Here is a 16,280-nt window from a genome sequence, read left to right as displayed (position 1 = left end):
CAGTGTGCTATGAAAGAGAAGAGTTCAAAGAGGAAAATATTAAATTCAACCAATATGACATCTGCTCATCTAAAATTGTCTTTCTCTCTCCCTCAGTATTACCCCAAACTTTAACTCAGCCCCAATTTACTAGCTTCTTCTTCTTTGTTCATAAGAGGGAAGAGCTTAATTTTCCTGGCCAATTTACCACTTCCACAGTGACCAAGAGTTTCCCTGAACTGTTCCCTCAACACAGGAAAGACTGAATTATTTCCCATAGCAAGAATTTCACTTGTCCTTTTGCTCTCTGCTCCCCTAGAGTGCCTCTGCCTCCTGGCTAAAAAAACAATCTGAACCTGAGAAAGAGAACTTGGTGATCTTACTTTTCTTCTGATTTACCAACCCTAGTTAATATTCTTCACCCTTGATTAGCAGTTGATTTTTATTTTACAACTTAAGTAAATCGACGGGGAAAAGACAGATACACTCTTACAGATAAATCATCTAGTTATGGACCCAGACTTTGCAGCCAACCTGCCTGGGTTTTCTGGGTTCCCTGTTTGTTGGCTGTGTGACCATGGGCAGTGATTAATTTCTCTTTTCATCAGTATTTTCACCTGGAAAAAGGAGTATAAAAATACCACCAACCGCTTAGGGCTATAGTGAAATTTAAATGAGTTAATACATGCAACAGACCTTAGAACCTATAGTAAATGCCGCATCAATTTTGGCTATGATTTCCCAAGGGTCTCTATTAAACCTATTTCATAGTTAATTTTCATGCATATATGTATAAGTATATGTATATGTGTGTGTGTGTGTGTGTGTGTGTGCGTGTATTTGGAGATGTGTATATATACACATATATATATATATCTCCAACTACTGACGTGTAGTTAAGATGGCTGGTTTAGTCTAAGCAATGTAACCTGATCCCTCACCCTTCCCAGGGCCCCAATGAGCGCATGTGCTTGAAGAGAGGTGCTTTTAAAATGGTTTCTGTCCACATCAGGCCAGTTGCCTTGGGCACTTTCCCCCAAATCCTTCTTCATCCAAAACCTCAAAAATTATGTCTTTGCAATTAGATTCAATCCCTGTCTCTAACACAACATCCTGAAGGTCACAGGCCATCTTTCACTATCCCAGAAAGGCACCAAACTCCAACATTCCCTTCTCCCACTTTATATCCAGGAAGAAGCAAAAAGCTATCCAGGGCCATAGTGCTGGGGAGCAGGGATTTAGAAGGGATAACAGAACTAATCAAGAATGCTTGATTTTCAACTCTCTTTGGATTGTATTTCTTGATATCATTTCCTATTTCCTTTCCCAAAAGTTGCCGTATCTCCTGCTTGACAGGGATTTCCCTGTTCTTGGAAGGCTTGAGTGTCATTGGCTTGCCAACCTATACTGTTCTCCAGGTCTTCGGGCTAAGCTGGCAAACTGAATGTAGGTGAGCCAGACACCTCCTAAAGTTCACACAGAACTTCTAGTGTCTTAATTAGTTACCAGTATTTAAAACTAGTAGTATTTCACCTAACAATTTGATTTTAGCTTCTCTTGAAAAATTGAAAGATTTAGCAAAATTGGGCCCAGCATCTTTCATAGTAATAACTGTTCGGAGCTCAATGTAAACTAAGCCAGAATTGCTACCGCTCCTTATTATCTCAGCCCATCTGCTGTACACTCATTTATGCAGCCTGCAGAGGCCCCTGAAAGTTCTCAAATGTATGACCTTTGTCTTAGGAAGAACCATTTTTCCCCCTTGGTATACCCTTTATCTGTTCCTCCTCCTTCTTTTAATTTTTTCCCTTCTTCTTCCTTCTTCTTTTTTCTTTTCCTCCTTCTTCATCTATTCTGACCACTGGATAGCCTCAAGCACCATGGTCAAGAATTAGACCTGAGGAAAAGGTACACGTGAGACCGACTTGAAATCAAAGATTTTAGGCCCATTTGCTCAAACTAAAAGAATCCTCAGCCATAATAGCTGTCCAAGATGAGCTAGGACACAAGAACCATCTCTTGTGTCCCTTTATTGCCAAGTGTGCCATCCCTGTCTAATTTCATATCTCCCACTGGGAGAAAAGAGGTAGCAACAACATTATTACCAATAATGCCACGCTCTTTAGAAACTGTTTGTATTGAAACAATATAGACCTTCTTGCCTCTGTAATTATCTAATACCATTCACTTACTGCTGGTTCCATCATTAGTCATACCATTGCATTATCCCTCCTGCTCTCTGTGGATAATGGCTTCCAATGACCCTTTCAACAGTTGTCACTGAGCTTTGTTGATGACGACCACAATACAAGAATATCCAGGGTATGCAGAAAAAAATGCGAACCACATTTTGTTTTCTGGGCATGTTAAATTTACCATACAAAAATTTACATTGTAAAAACATAGAACTACACATCTCCCAACTGAGTAGGCCATAATCATAGCATTCCTATAATCTGATTGGTTTCAATGTTGACTGCTCCCTCGACTTCCATATACCACAACCAGCAGGGACAATAGGCAAAAAGCCCTTAGGTAGGGTGGACAGAACAGTCTCATTCTCACAAGAAATGTCTGTTCCTCATGTGGTACAGCTAAAGACAGACCAGGGTGAGTAAAACATCACTGCATCAGTAAGAAGCAAAAGAGGATATCAAATGAAGGGCCTGTTGGCTTTGCATAGCACTTGTCTGTCCTCTGAAGAGATAAGTCCGCTCCCCTAAGACTGCCTGGTGAGGGGGTGGACTGACAATCCTAGGTGCCACTGAGGGTACATACAGAGTAAATAACACCATGGCAGCCCCTCACCACCTTTGTGTGCTGGACTTGAGGTGATGCTGTGGTGAAAACTCAAAGAGCCAACACATGGCCTTCACATGCATTTGAAACTTAAAAGTCAACGGTAGATGGTAGGCAAGACAGAATGCTGAAATCGTTCTGCGCCTCATGTGAATGAGGATGTGTCAGCTTGTCAATACCATTCTCTAGGCCCAACTCTGCATGATCCTGCCTGGAAAAAGCAGGCTGGCCAGTAAAAAAAAAAAGCACTCTGCATAGCTCCACCATCCGGAAACAGGGTCCTGGACACAGGCCCCTGGGATGTCCCATAGATGAGGGTCTTGATGCTCCTTAGAAGCATCTGATCAACCCTTGTTAAAGGTGGGGTGGGGGTAAAATGGTGGGAGAATACCCTGAAAGGAAAAAACATGGACCAGGGCTCATGCATCCCTGGTGCAGATTCAGGTCACCTTATCCCAAAGGAACGGTTGGCCTAACCAAGCCCAGGCACCAAAAAGACCTCACTTGCTTAAATCTGAGGGCAGTATTGGCCATTTAGGCACTCCTTAGAAGCATTTCTGAGACTCTTTTGAGGAGGGTTGATATGGGCCACAGCTTTATTCTGTGGTTGTTGGTTACTCTAGCAAGCTGGTGTCTTGCCCCATTCTTTCTGGTCATCTATTGCTATCACATAAAACGATTCTCTTTTTTCTCTTAATATCAGCAATTTTATATTGTCATGTCACTTTGCTTTTAAGCTAAAAAACATTCCTCTCTTAAATTCTTAACCACAATCTACAACAAGGCTGTGGGGTTTAATAAAACTTTAGTAACAGCTCAAGAGTACAGAAGGGACATGAAAAAAAGAAAAGGAAAATAAACAAACAGAAATAAATTAGGTAAGCATTCCTGCTCTTACACTGTTCAGGGCCATACCCAATCCCAAGGATTCTTTATGACCATTGCCCAGTTAGACAATGTCAGCATAAGGTAGGTGCCCAGTGAATGAATATTAGTTAAATGACTGAATGAAAAGTTGAAAATTCCCTTGCAGTGGGAGAGTCTTTGACTATATTCTTCTTAGCCTGGAGTTACTGCCCCGACCCTGAGTCTCAAGCCTCACAGAGGTGCTGACAAGCCATTCTCAGATCTGCCACACAGGTATAGAATTACCCTACTGTCTCAATTCTATTCACCGTGACGTTTACCTCTTTCATTATTATTCACAGACATTTAACTCTCAGTTTCCATTCCAGGATTATATCTTGAGTTTACCTTTATAAAAACAAAATCCCATTGGAAGTTTTTTGCCACCTCCTCCACCCCACCCCCAAATAAGCATCTTTCTAGGCAGAATTCAATACCAGCAACACTAATTTTGAAACTGCATTTTCTTCCCTTCCTTTTCTCCGCAGCCTTCCAGTGTTTCAATTGACAGACAGGATTCAAGAATCAAGTTTCTGGACTTTTCTAACCACCCAGCAGCCCCTGCAAGTGGTTACATTTCCTAAACAAATGACCAGTTTGGGGTGGGAAGCAGAGAGATAATTTGCGTGCCACTGCACTCTAGCCTGGGTGATAGAGCGAGGCTCCGTCTCAAAAAAAAAAAAAAAAGAGTTAGCATTTTGCTTGGCTTTGCCCTCTGTGTCTAGCTCTTCCTCATTACCCTAGCAATGATGGCTGGTCAAAGATCCTGGCCATCTCCACATCTTTTTCCACTTTAGAGACAAGACTAACAATTACCAACGTGCATTATAAGTTCACTGCTGAAAGCCTTAAATTGTTAGTTTAAATATCGAGTAACAAGGGAGCTTTCATTTCCTAAAAGTTGTAATTGTTTAGAATTCACAGCCTCATATTTATGCTTCGACAATTTCTTGGGTGATAAATCCTCAGTTAGTATCAGGTTTTAAACTTAATTTACTTATAATCTACACATAGTGTTAGTTAAGAAACCCTACTTATAAATGATAAAACTTTGCTATAATTAGCAGGAGTGTGGAAGGAAGAAGAATTGCCTTGGGCCACACATACAATACACTTACAATAATGATAGCTGATGAGCAAAAAAAAAAAAAAGTCTCATAATGTTTTAAGAAAGTTTACGAATTTGTGTTGGACTGCATTCGAAGCCATCCTGGGCTGCATGCAGCCTGTGGGTCATGGGTTGGACAAGCTTGTAACTAGAGTTTATAATGATTCTTCCATCATTTAGCCTCTCTTTTCAAAAATAAGGTATTTTTCCCTAATAGCTTTTGCAACTTGATAGTTAATTGTTAAAATAATCACTAAAATAGCCATCCTACCTATGACTCCATAAAGAAAATCCATTTGTATAAAGGAAGATTAAGTGAATAAATAAATAATTTTGCTTAATAGTAAATTCGCAGCTAATATCAGAAGTTACATAATTTAGGATGGGCTCCTCTAAATTACCTTTGGTTAATTATAAGACAGATCAAAATGTTTAAAAATATAATGGTTGGAGTTCGCATGCAGTCCTAGGTAATTAAAGAAATCGTGCCCTTTTTTGTATTTATTTAAATAAAAGTAAAATATTGACCTTCCTAACTATCCTATAGACTAGTCCTAACCTTGCCTGGAAGAGGGTGATGATTTGCAGAGTTATGATTGTTAATGGCCTTCAAATGCAGCCTGCGCAGGCCCTTAACTCCCCAGTGTACAGTAAGGTTTAGCCCTTTCCAGATGGGAAAATGATAAGGACACTAGAAAGATAGTAGGTCATTCTTGGGCAGCTGCCAGAAACTTGCAGCAAAATGAATCATGTAGGGCTGTGGTGCTTTAGCCAGCATTTTTCCATTTTAATTTATCAAGCCAAAGCTTGTTGACATGAAAGTGAATGAAATTGTTATACAGTGGGCTCTAAAAAGCCAGCTCAAGGGTTTAGTGGAGAAGAGCTCTGACTATAAATAACAAAGAAAATACAGGGAATGTTCTTTCCACTAGCACCTGCTCTGTTGTTTGAGATGCATCGGCAATTAACTCAAATCCCAATATCAGCAGCAACTGGAAAAAGGCCAATTCTTTGAAATATTACAGAGGCTCCAAAATCTGTTGTAGATGATTATCAAAGGGCTGATTCTCAAACTGGTCATTTTAGTTTTTTGATATGTAGGGCTGTATTTATTTGTTTACCAAATGTAGTAAAGTAACTGACCGAAATGACAGAGTATTACTGATATTGCTAGGAGAGTGGCTTTGCAATCAGAAAAGGTTAATGCCATCCTGCTTGAAAAAAAAAATATTTTGCTGTGACTTGTCCAAAAAAGAAAACAATGAAATAAATCACTGACTAGCATTTACAAATGAAATCTCTGCATTTAGCTGAGGCATATAAATCAGGTTTTACAGTAAAAACAAGATACCCGCAATTTCCACTATGAGTAAAAGAAAAAAACTAGCTGATTAGAGTAAGATTTAACACATGTGCATTAAGGAAAAAAAAAAACAAAACCTTCCTTGATGAAAGAGTATTTAACATTTTAAGCCTCTACTTAATGTTTTTGCACATAGTGATCCCTGATTAAATATATTTCTCTTAATAAAGAATGTTACCTGTATTAGCAAGAGATGAAGTATAATACTGTCTCTTTTCTTCTGAGGATGGAATAACACAATGTTTCCACTGCATATGCTCGCATCCTGTGGAATCTGGAAAAAAATATATACTCTCTGAGTCCATTTATTTCTTAATCGTTGGGTTTATTTATTTGTGCCTTTACTCAAACGATATTTATTGAATGTCTTTTTGGGGCAACACACCATATAAGGTTCTGTCAATTTTCTCAACTGACGCTGCAGATCAGTCAACTGAGTATGATGCCTACTTTTTTAAAATCAGGAAAGATAAAGCGTAAATAAATATTTAGGATATAAATACAAAGTAATAAATATTTCCATTAAAGAATGAAATATTAATCAAAGCTTCCTACTATCATCATTCTTTTTCCAATTTGTGAATTCACTTATATTTATATCTCACAGAAACATAAAATTAAGTGCCATCTAGATTCATAATAATTTATTGCCTTTATTTAAAATAATAAAATTGCATGCTGTGGTAGCTCTAGAAAATCTAGACTCTATGTTCACTATACTATAATCAGTACTCTGCACATAGACCATTAGGCCATTCCACATATCAACATTAAAAGTCATTTAAAATTGCTATTAATATTATTTAATGATGATAATAAAAGACTAGACTCTGTAATTAACTTTGAGAAAAAATAAAACAATGATTAACATTTGTAAATGCTTATTATGTTCTCGGCATTTTGCTAATTGCTTTGTACACTTACTAACTGGATCATTATATTATCCCTTTGGGGTAAGTGCTGCCCTTCTCAGCATTTTACAGATGAGAAAACTGAGGATCAGAACGTTTCACTAACTTGGCAATATCTGATTTTGGACCCAGATGAGCAGTACTACCAACAATTATACTAATCTGAAACAGATTATAAATATTTAAAAATAAAAGATAAAGTGTGTTTACAGATAATATAATTGCATATGTGAAAAAATAGAATGAACTAGAAATTTGTTACAAATGAAGACATTATGATATTTATATAGTTAATAAATATAAACTCTCATATATAAATAATAACCAATTTAAAAATATAATGGAAGAAAAGATCTCAATCACAGTCCCAAACAGAAAGATCTTTACAAAAACAAACTTTATATGGAATGTGTAGGACATTACAAGGTGAACATTTTTCAGAATCTATGGAAAGACATACTGTATGCCTTCAATAAATTGCAATTTATCTTGTTCTTAGAAATAAGAGCTCAATGTTAAATCATCATTTCTTTGGGGGAAAAAAAAGAACACTCTAAAATCTACAAAATAAAACTGTCACTACAGTAGCCTGAAAAGTAAATATATAAAACTAGCTGGATTATAAAGAGGAAGAATAAGGAGTTGTACCAGATAATAAAACATACGGTAAAGCTGCAGTTCATATCACTTCAGTAATAGGCCAGGAATACACAAAAGCATCAATGGAAAAGAAAGTCCAGAAACACACCCAAATACATACGGAAATTACCATAAAGAGAGCATTTCAAACCAGTGTGGGTAAAGATAAAATTTTCAATAAATCTGTGATAACTATATAGTCATTTGGAAAAAGTAAAGCCACATCTCCAAATCACTACGTAGATAAAAATAAACCCCAGATGGATCAAAGATTTAAAGTAAACAATGAAGCCATTAAAGAACTGGATGAAAACGTGACTGAATTTATTTATAACTTAGGGTGGAGATGGTCTTTCTAAGCAGACACAAAATTCAGAAACCATAAATTTGATAATTTAGACAACACTTAAAAAAAAACACTCTTTCAGCAAAGCTTAAAACACTACAAAAGGAAAAAGCATTTAACAAACAAGAAACACAGGACCCACAGCTAATTACCTAAATTTAGGGAAAAAGCTTTACAAATTGATTTTTAAAACAGAGAGCAAACTCACAAAAAACAAACAACAAGAAACATCAATGAACAAAAGAGGGCACTTCATAAGAAAAGAAACAAATAGCTAGTCAGCATATGAAAAAGTCTTAACTTTCCTGACCCTGAAACAAATACAAATTAAAAACAAACACAAATTACATAAAAACATAATGATATATAATTATATTAAAACATGATAATTTTAAAATGGGGAATAACTTAAATATCACTCAGATTTTTTAAGTCATGGTATATCTAAATAGTGTAATAATGTACAGCCCAGCCAATTAAAAAATTAGAGTAGATCTGGGTAATATGAAATATTTTATCACTTAACCAAATATTTAAATCATTTTAAAGAGTAATAAGAACCATAAAGCGAAAAGGTGCTAATGGTAGATTATTTCTAGCTATAAACATTCAAAAAAGGTGACCTTAGAGAGTAAAGAGATTTTAAAGAAAATTGGAGAGAAAAGAAGGAAATTGTATTTCACGCTTTTACAAAAGCCATTCTTACAGGTGTGAGGTAATATTTCACTGTGGTTGTAACTTGTGTTTCTCTTTTGATTAGTGATGTTAAGCATTTTTTTTCCATTACCTGCTAGCCATTTGTGTCTTCCTTTGAGAAATGTCTGTGCAGGTTATTTGACCATTTCCTAATTTTTTTTTATATTAAGTTAAGTTCCATATATATTTCGGATCTTAACTCCAAATCAGATGTATGATTTGCAATATTTTCTCCCATTCTGTAGGTTGTCTCTTCACTCTGTTGATTGTTTCCATCAAGCTTTTTAGTTTGATGTTATCTCACTTGTCTATTTTTGCACTTTTCAGGTCATAGTTTAAAAAATATTTTGCCAAGACCAATGTCAAGAAGCTTTTCCTCTATGTTTTCTTCCAGTCGTTTTATACTTTCAGGTCTTGTGTTTAAGTCTTTAACCCATTTTTAAGCTGATTTTTGTATATGGGGTGAGATAAGGCCCAATTTCATTTTTCTACATGTGGATATTCCATTTTTCTGGCACCACTTATTTGAGATTGCTTTCTCCATTATGTGACCTTGGCACCTTTTTCACAGATCAGTTGACATAAATTGTCATTTTGTAGTTTAAAATGAATTATAAATTCTAAAGGCTTATATATATTTGGCATTTTCCTTTACCTCTTTTTTGCCATATGTGTATACATATATATATAATTTTTTTTTTTAAGACAGGTCTTGCTTTGTACCCAGGCTGGAGTGTGGTGCGCCATCTCAGCTCACTGCAACCTCCATCTCCTGGGCTCAAGTGATTCTCCCACCTCAGCCTCCCTAGTAGCTGGAGCTACAGGCACCACCATGCCCAGCTAATTTTTGTATTTTTTGTAGACTTGGAGTTTCGCCATGTGGCCCACACTGGTCTTGAGCTCTTGGGCTCAAGGGATCCTCCGGCCTCAGTCTCCCAATGTGATTACATAGACTTAAGCCACAGTGCCCAGCAATTGCCAGATATTTTTTATTGCTATTTTAAGCAAACTAATTTGTGGCACTCAAACACCAGATGAATACAACTGATGTTTCAAGAAACTGCCAAATACAAACATTTTCACAGAGGCCATAAATAGCAATGCCAATTAATTTTCTTGCCTTCCGTTTTCCTTTCTTTCTTCCTTCTTCCCTTCTTCTGTCCTTTCTTCCTTCTTTTCCTCCCTACTCTCTCCATCTTTCATTTTTCCATTCTTTTTTTCTTTTTCTTCCTTCCTTCTTTTCTTCCAACAAATTGGCCAATACTGCATGGCAGTCACAATTCCAGGTAAAGTGAATAGAGAAGTAAACAAGATAAGGCTTCCAACCTCCTACTGCTCACATTCTAATGTGAGAAAATACAAATAAATAGTACAAAGTATTCCAAATAAAACATTTTTTTAAAATGTAACATGAAATAGACATTTTTAGATAAACAAAAGCTGAAAGAACCTGTTGCCAGCAGACCTGTGAGAAATAAATTTCATAGTTTATAAGCCACCCAGTTTATTGTATTTTGTTGTAGTGGCCCAAGCTAGCTAAGACATATGCTGTGTTAATGGATTTGAAGACTCAATGATGAAAAAGTGTCAATTACTCCCCAAATTAACGTGTGATACAAGTCTAATCAGAAATCTAACTAGGCCTTTATGTAGAAATTGACAAGCTGATTCTAGAATATACAGGGAAATGCAAAAAATCTAAAATATCTTTGAAAAAGAGGAAGCTAGTTGGAGAACATTCACTATCTTACTTCAAGACTTATTACAAAGCTACAGTACAGCAACAAGAAAGTTACAGACAAATAAGGACAGAGATATAGTTCAATAAAACAGCAGAGTCCAAAAATAGATGTGTATACGTACAGGTCTATTTTTTATTCAACAAAAGATCAAGGGAATTTAATATGAAAAAAAGGTTTTTCAGCAAGTAGCATTGCAACAATTGGATAAATGTATGAAAGAAACATGAATCCTGACCCCTGTCTCAAATAATACACAAAAATTAAATCAAGATGAATCATAGACCTAAATGTAAAAGCTAAAGTCTTAAAATTCTAGAGGAAAATATAACAGAATATCCTTATGGCCTTGGGATAAGCAATGGTTTCTTAAAGAGAAAATAGGGCCAGGCACGGTGGCTCATGCCTGTAATCCCAGCACTTTGTGAGGCCAAGGAGGATGGATCACTTGATGTCAGAGGTTCAAGATCAGCCTGGCCAACATGATAAAACCCCGTCTCTATTAAAAATACAAAAACTAGCTGGGCAAGGTGGCGAGCACCTGTAATCCCAGTTACTCGGGAAGCTGAGGCAGAAGAATTTTTTGAGCCCCGGAGGCGGACGTTGCAGTGAGACAAGATTGCTCCATCGCATTCCACCCTGAGTAACACAGCTAGCTTCTGTCTCAAAAAAAAAAGAAAGAAAATAGTAAGCACCAACCATAAAAGACAAAAGAAAAAAGAAAGAAAAAAAAGAAAAATTTGATTTCAGCAAAATTAAACCTAACAATCCAGGTTTAATAAGATAAAAATACAAGGCTCAGACTAGAAGAAATATTTGTTACATATATATAAATGATAAAGGACTTATATTCAGAATATATGAAGAACTACTAAAACTCACTTAAATGACAAATACATAAGAAAGAAAAACTTGAACAGACCTTTCACAAAAGAAAATATATGAATGGCCATAAAGCACATAAAAATCTCAAAATTGTTTATTGTCAGATAAATGCAAATTAAACCTTCAATAAGATACCACTTCACACCCTCTAAAATAGCTACATTTAAAATACTGGCATTACCATGTTGTCAAGATAGTGGAGCAACCTGAATGCTCAAATATTGATGATGGTGAGAGTGTAAAATGGTACAAGCATTTCAGAATACAGTTGAGCATTTTATTATATGCTACATTTATCATACGGTCAGTGAATTTCACTCTTAAGGATTTATCTAATTGCCCAAAAACACTTGTACTTGAAAGTTTTTAATAGCTTTACTCATAGCAAAAAGTAGGAAACAATCCAAATGTCTATCAACAGGAGAATGGATAAACATATTACAGTATATTCATAAAATGGAATTCTAATCAGAAATTGACAAAAACATGACTAATAATGCATATAACAACCTGGATGAATCTCAAAAACATTATAATGAGTAAAAAAGCCAGATGTACAAAGATACATACTGTACGATTCTATTTATGTGAAATTTAATAACAGACACAATAGATCTGTGGTGTTAGAAATTGGAATGGTGGTTGCACATAACGGGTGGAATTTGACTGAAATGAATGGACACAGGAGATCAAGGTGTTGGTTACATGGGCAGATAGGTTTGTCAAAACTCACTTAAAATCTGTGCATATCATTGTATGTAAATTTTACTTCAATTTTAAAAAGAGAACAATAGCAATAAAAACATTTAGGAGATGATTGCAAAAATCCAAGTAAGAGAGGACCATGGTAGCAATGGAAGTGGTGAAGTAGTTGGCTGTGAAACATGTTTTGGAGTGTACAGATAAGACTTATCTATGGATTGGATGTCAGGAAGGAGGAAAAGAAAAGATTCACAGATAAGAAAGTTGACAGGTGTCATCTTCCCTGAGAAGCTTTCTCAAAGCACGGCTCATCATCTCCTCCATCAATCGTTCTACATTTTCCTCTTTTCGCCTTTGTTAAAGGAGGGTATTTCCTGACTTGGAAATTTAGTGCTGGTCTTCGACCGAGTATCTGTTCCTTGCCCTTCTCCAGCTCTGCTCTTTGTGACACCGGGAAGGAAAGAGTTGCTCCTCCCTCTAGACTGTGTGTCCCAGGCTACCTCATCACAAGGCTTCTGGTTAGGTCTGGCCAATGGAAAAAATTATAGGAAGATTAAAACATATGAGGCAGAGAGAGAAGTCAGGATTATTTCTCTTCCTGTCTCTCTGTGGAAGCATTTCTCATCATGGTTACGCCTCCTTCAGGGCCTCAGTTTGCATGAAGTGACTTCCACTCCTGGGCTCCCATAACACAGCACCACCACTTTGGTCCTTCAGCCTTGTAGTGGCTTCCTGTTGTTGCTAATACTTGGGTTGCCTCAGGGTCTCCTGACAGCTTTTCAGGATTTCTATCACTTGTATGCCCAACTTCCTGCACTGGCTTCCTTCCATTTAAAAATCATAGTATGATTTCAGTTTCCCGGGTTCAATCCTAATAGTCAAGGAGAAAAAACAGAGTTAACTTAGGGAACTGCAAACCCTTAAGACTAGGTCTGGTTATGATCTTATTATTGTGGTTTGGTGCACGTTCACAATATATACTTGTAGGAAACATCAAATTAATAATAATAATAATAACAGCAACTTTGCCTTACAGAATGTTTTACGAGACCTTTTATTATCTAATTTTTCCCCTTAACATGTGCAGTAATTAGCTTAGTGCTTCTCTCAGAAGAAATAAATGTTAGATATTATTATCACTTATAAAGTTTCTTGGATTTACCAGTCCTCAATAAACTGTCCTCTGAAATCTTGAATCCTGAAGAAAATACATTCATAATGAACCTCAGGCTTAGGGATTCATACATAAACAATTATGTTAAGAATATGATTTAATGAACCTCATGTAAGAAAGACAGAAATGTTTCCTAATGGACTAAAAATGTGTGGTTGTTTAAAAATATGTCTAAAAGTTTGGAATGATGAAGAGTTCTGGAAAGGGATAGTGGTGATGGCTGTATAATATTGTGAATGTACTTAATGCCACGGAATTGTGCATTTAAAAATGGCTTAAATAATAAATAATATTATATTTTTACCACAATGAAAAAGCAAAAACAAAAAAGACTAAAGAAAGTAAATATGGGGTTTGGAGGTATCTGATGAAGTGCATTTTTAAAGGTTATAATTTTAAAATACGTGTATAAATGTGTGTTAGTCTAGTGTTCTTAATTTCAGAGCATAATACAAAGAAAATGTAAAGGAAAATGAGGCATAGTTTATTTCTTTTCCACTTCTACCATCTGTTCACATTAGTCACAAAGAAACACCCTTATAAAATTCATTAAACTATTGAGGTATAATTCAATGTGGTAATAAGTCTTCAACACAATGTACACAATCGCCAAATGACTATGGCAATGACATCACTGTAATGGTCATAATTACATGACAATTCAGATATTTGATCATTCAAAACATCAGTAAAATAACTATTCTTCTTTTTTGTCAGCCTCTAAATACCTCTATTCATTCTTTATTCAAGAATCTGTGGCTTTCAGAGAGGAGAAAGAAACCCAATCCAGCAATGGGAGAGACAAAGCTAGTGGGAGGGGAATAGGGTTTGGAGGGGCAGGCAGGAAAAACACCGCACCACGCACTTGGAGAGTGGAGGGAGGGAGATGAAGCCAGCCTAATTATCGGAGAGTGAAAGGTCATCAAAATCAATTTGCAGCATGATGTACAAAGGTCATTATCAGACTCAGATTTTCTCTGCCCGTTTAAAACACAATAAAAATAAAGTGAGTGCTTTAATAACTATGATTAGTAAAGAAAAAAGCATATCATTGAGCCATCTGTTTAAATATTTGTGCTACCTTAGTTTTACTCAAAACAGCATGAAAGATGAGCAGGAAGGCATTTTTTTTTTCTATTTGTTTGCTTTTAAAATCCTGACATTTTCTCCGCTGGTTGCCGAGATTTATAACACAGATGAAAGAGCCCCTCTAAAATTACTGCCCTTTGAAATCAATAGCACGGTATTTGTAATGACTTTCTTTTTATTATAGAGCACTTCATTATTATTTTTATTATAATTTTATGGGACAGTCTGGAACAGAATTCATCATTCACTTATTTGAAGTATCTCACTTACTCAATGGCACAGATGGCCTGATCTGAGGAGGAGATTTAATCACCCCGTGTTAGGCCTGCCTGGATGCTAAATAAATGCAAACCATGAGAGAGACAGGAAGCAACGTGCAATGATAACATTATCTTAGTCTCCATTAAAAACTCTGTGGAAACTAATTCATTGGGAAACTTTGGAAGTCAGAATTATAAAGCTGGATTTTTTTATTTTGTTCTTATTTTTCCTCTAAAAATTAATATAATACTATGACATTATGGCGCAGGACTTTTGAAGTTTTTCAATTGTGTCTATCAGTAAAAAGTACATTTTACATTAGGACTCAGCACATGTGCACACATGCATACACATGTACACACACACATACATGCACATACACTGAAACAAACATTTTAAGAAGCAGTATTTGCTATTATTATACATGATGCACGATGTTATTTTCCAATCTAATTTATTTTTTTTAATGCTAGTCGTGATCCACTAAACTGTTTTAACAAATGGATCTGGACGCTCCATTTGAGAAATAGATTCAGGAGGTCCTGTGTTTTAAATGAAATACGTCTGTGAGTGCTTAGTGTAATATCTGGCACATAGTAAACATTCCACATTTACAGCAGTTTTTACGAGAAATGTCTTGAACAGATTTTGCAACTTACCACAGTTTAAAACAACTAGGAAATGCTCTATCTATAAAGGTAACATCTCTGATTTTTTTTTTTTCTATTCATATTGCTCTAGCCTTGATTCAACCACCTGGTTCTAAAAAAACTGACCAATTATTGATATTACATTGTGGACCTATATTGGTAGACAAGAAAAACACAAACATGAGGAAAAAATATCAGTGAAAGAATGAGGTTTCCTTTCTATCCTCAGCCTTTCGCTTCACTTACTATTTAGCTTTTGTCTATATTATACAACGTAGGCAAAAAGGTAATAGTATGAATTCTGTAAAATCCCATCATTTTAAAGAGTCAATAAACTGTGACCACAAAGAAGAAAGAAAAGAAAGGGGCAAAATGAGGACTTCTCTAACTTCTATGTATCATGTCATGCATGTACTTTCCATAAGCCTAGAAGGAGACTTTTGAAATTCTTTAGCTAACTGAAGTATTTTCACACTTATTCAATCAATACATATATATTCATTGTAAACCTGTATTTCTACCTTACGAGAGTGTAAGTTTTATGCATGTTTAATTTTTTTGTGGCTTAGTGAAATTACCCTTTCTTAAAAATTAAATTTTATGCCTCTCCTGTGATGAACTAGCCACAAATCAAGAAATACATAAACATGTTAAGAAATTTTCTGAAACTTGTTCTTTTAGTTAAGAGTGAGAATCTGAAAATCACACCAGCATGCAATTTGAAGCTAGACTGAGACAACATTAATCTGTATTAGCCACAGATTGAGGGAGGGACCTGGGAACCATGCAAAATGCACTTGTAGAGAAATAATTACCAAACATCAAGAAGTGATAAAAGTCAAATAGGAAAGGCAAGAAAAGACAGCTTTCTTTTCTATATACACTGGTGGTGTTTCCATCCAGAGGATGAAAAGATGAGGATTTTTCATTGTGCCCCTTAATATTCAGTATTCAATGAAAGTTGAACATTAGTTGTTTAGCTTTGCTATAGCCATAGACCTGTGAGATGCGTACTTTGCACTAACCTTTGTAA

The 16,280-nt window shown here is 35.8% G+C and overlaps 1 long non-coding RNA gene across 2 annotated transcripts in view; it reads right to left on the bottom strand.

Annotated features, from left to right (window-relative positions):
- The window catches only part of LOC104006543 (uncharacterized), a 495,672-nt gene that overhangs the window by 124,856 nt on the left and 354,536 nt on the right, over positions 1–16,280 (bottom strand). For both annotated transcript variants that reach the window (XR_010157320.1, XR_010157321.1), the window contains one exon: positions 6,334–6,429. This is a non-coding gene — a long non-coding RNA (uncharacterized LOC104006543). The remainder of the gene's footprint in view (positions 1–6,333; positions 6,430–16,280) is intronic.

This window comes from Pan troglodytes, chromosome 4 (genome assembly GCF_028858775.2).
Source record: "Pan troglodytes isolate AG18354 chromosome 4, NHGRI_mPanTro3-v2.0_pri, whole genome shotgun sequence".
NCBI lineage: Eukaryota > Metazoa > Chordata > Mammalia > Primates > Hominidae > Pan > Pan troglodytes.
This window is presented reverse-complemented; position numbering and strand designations above follow the sequence as displayed.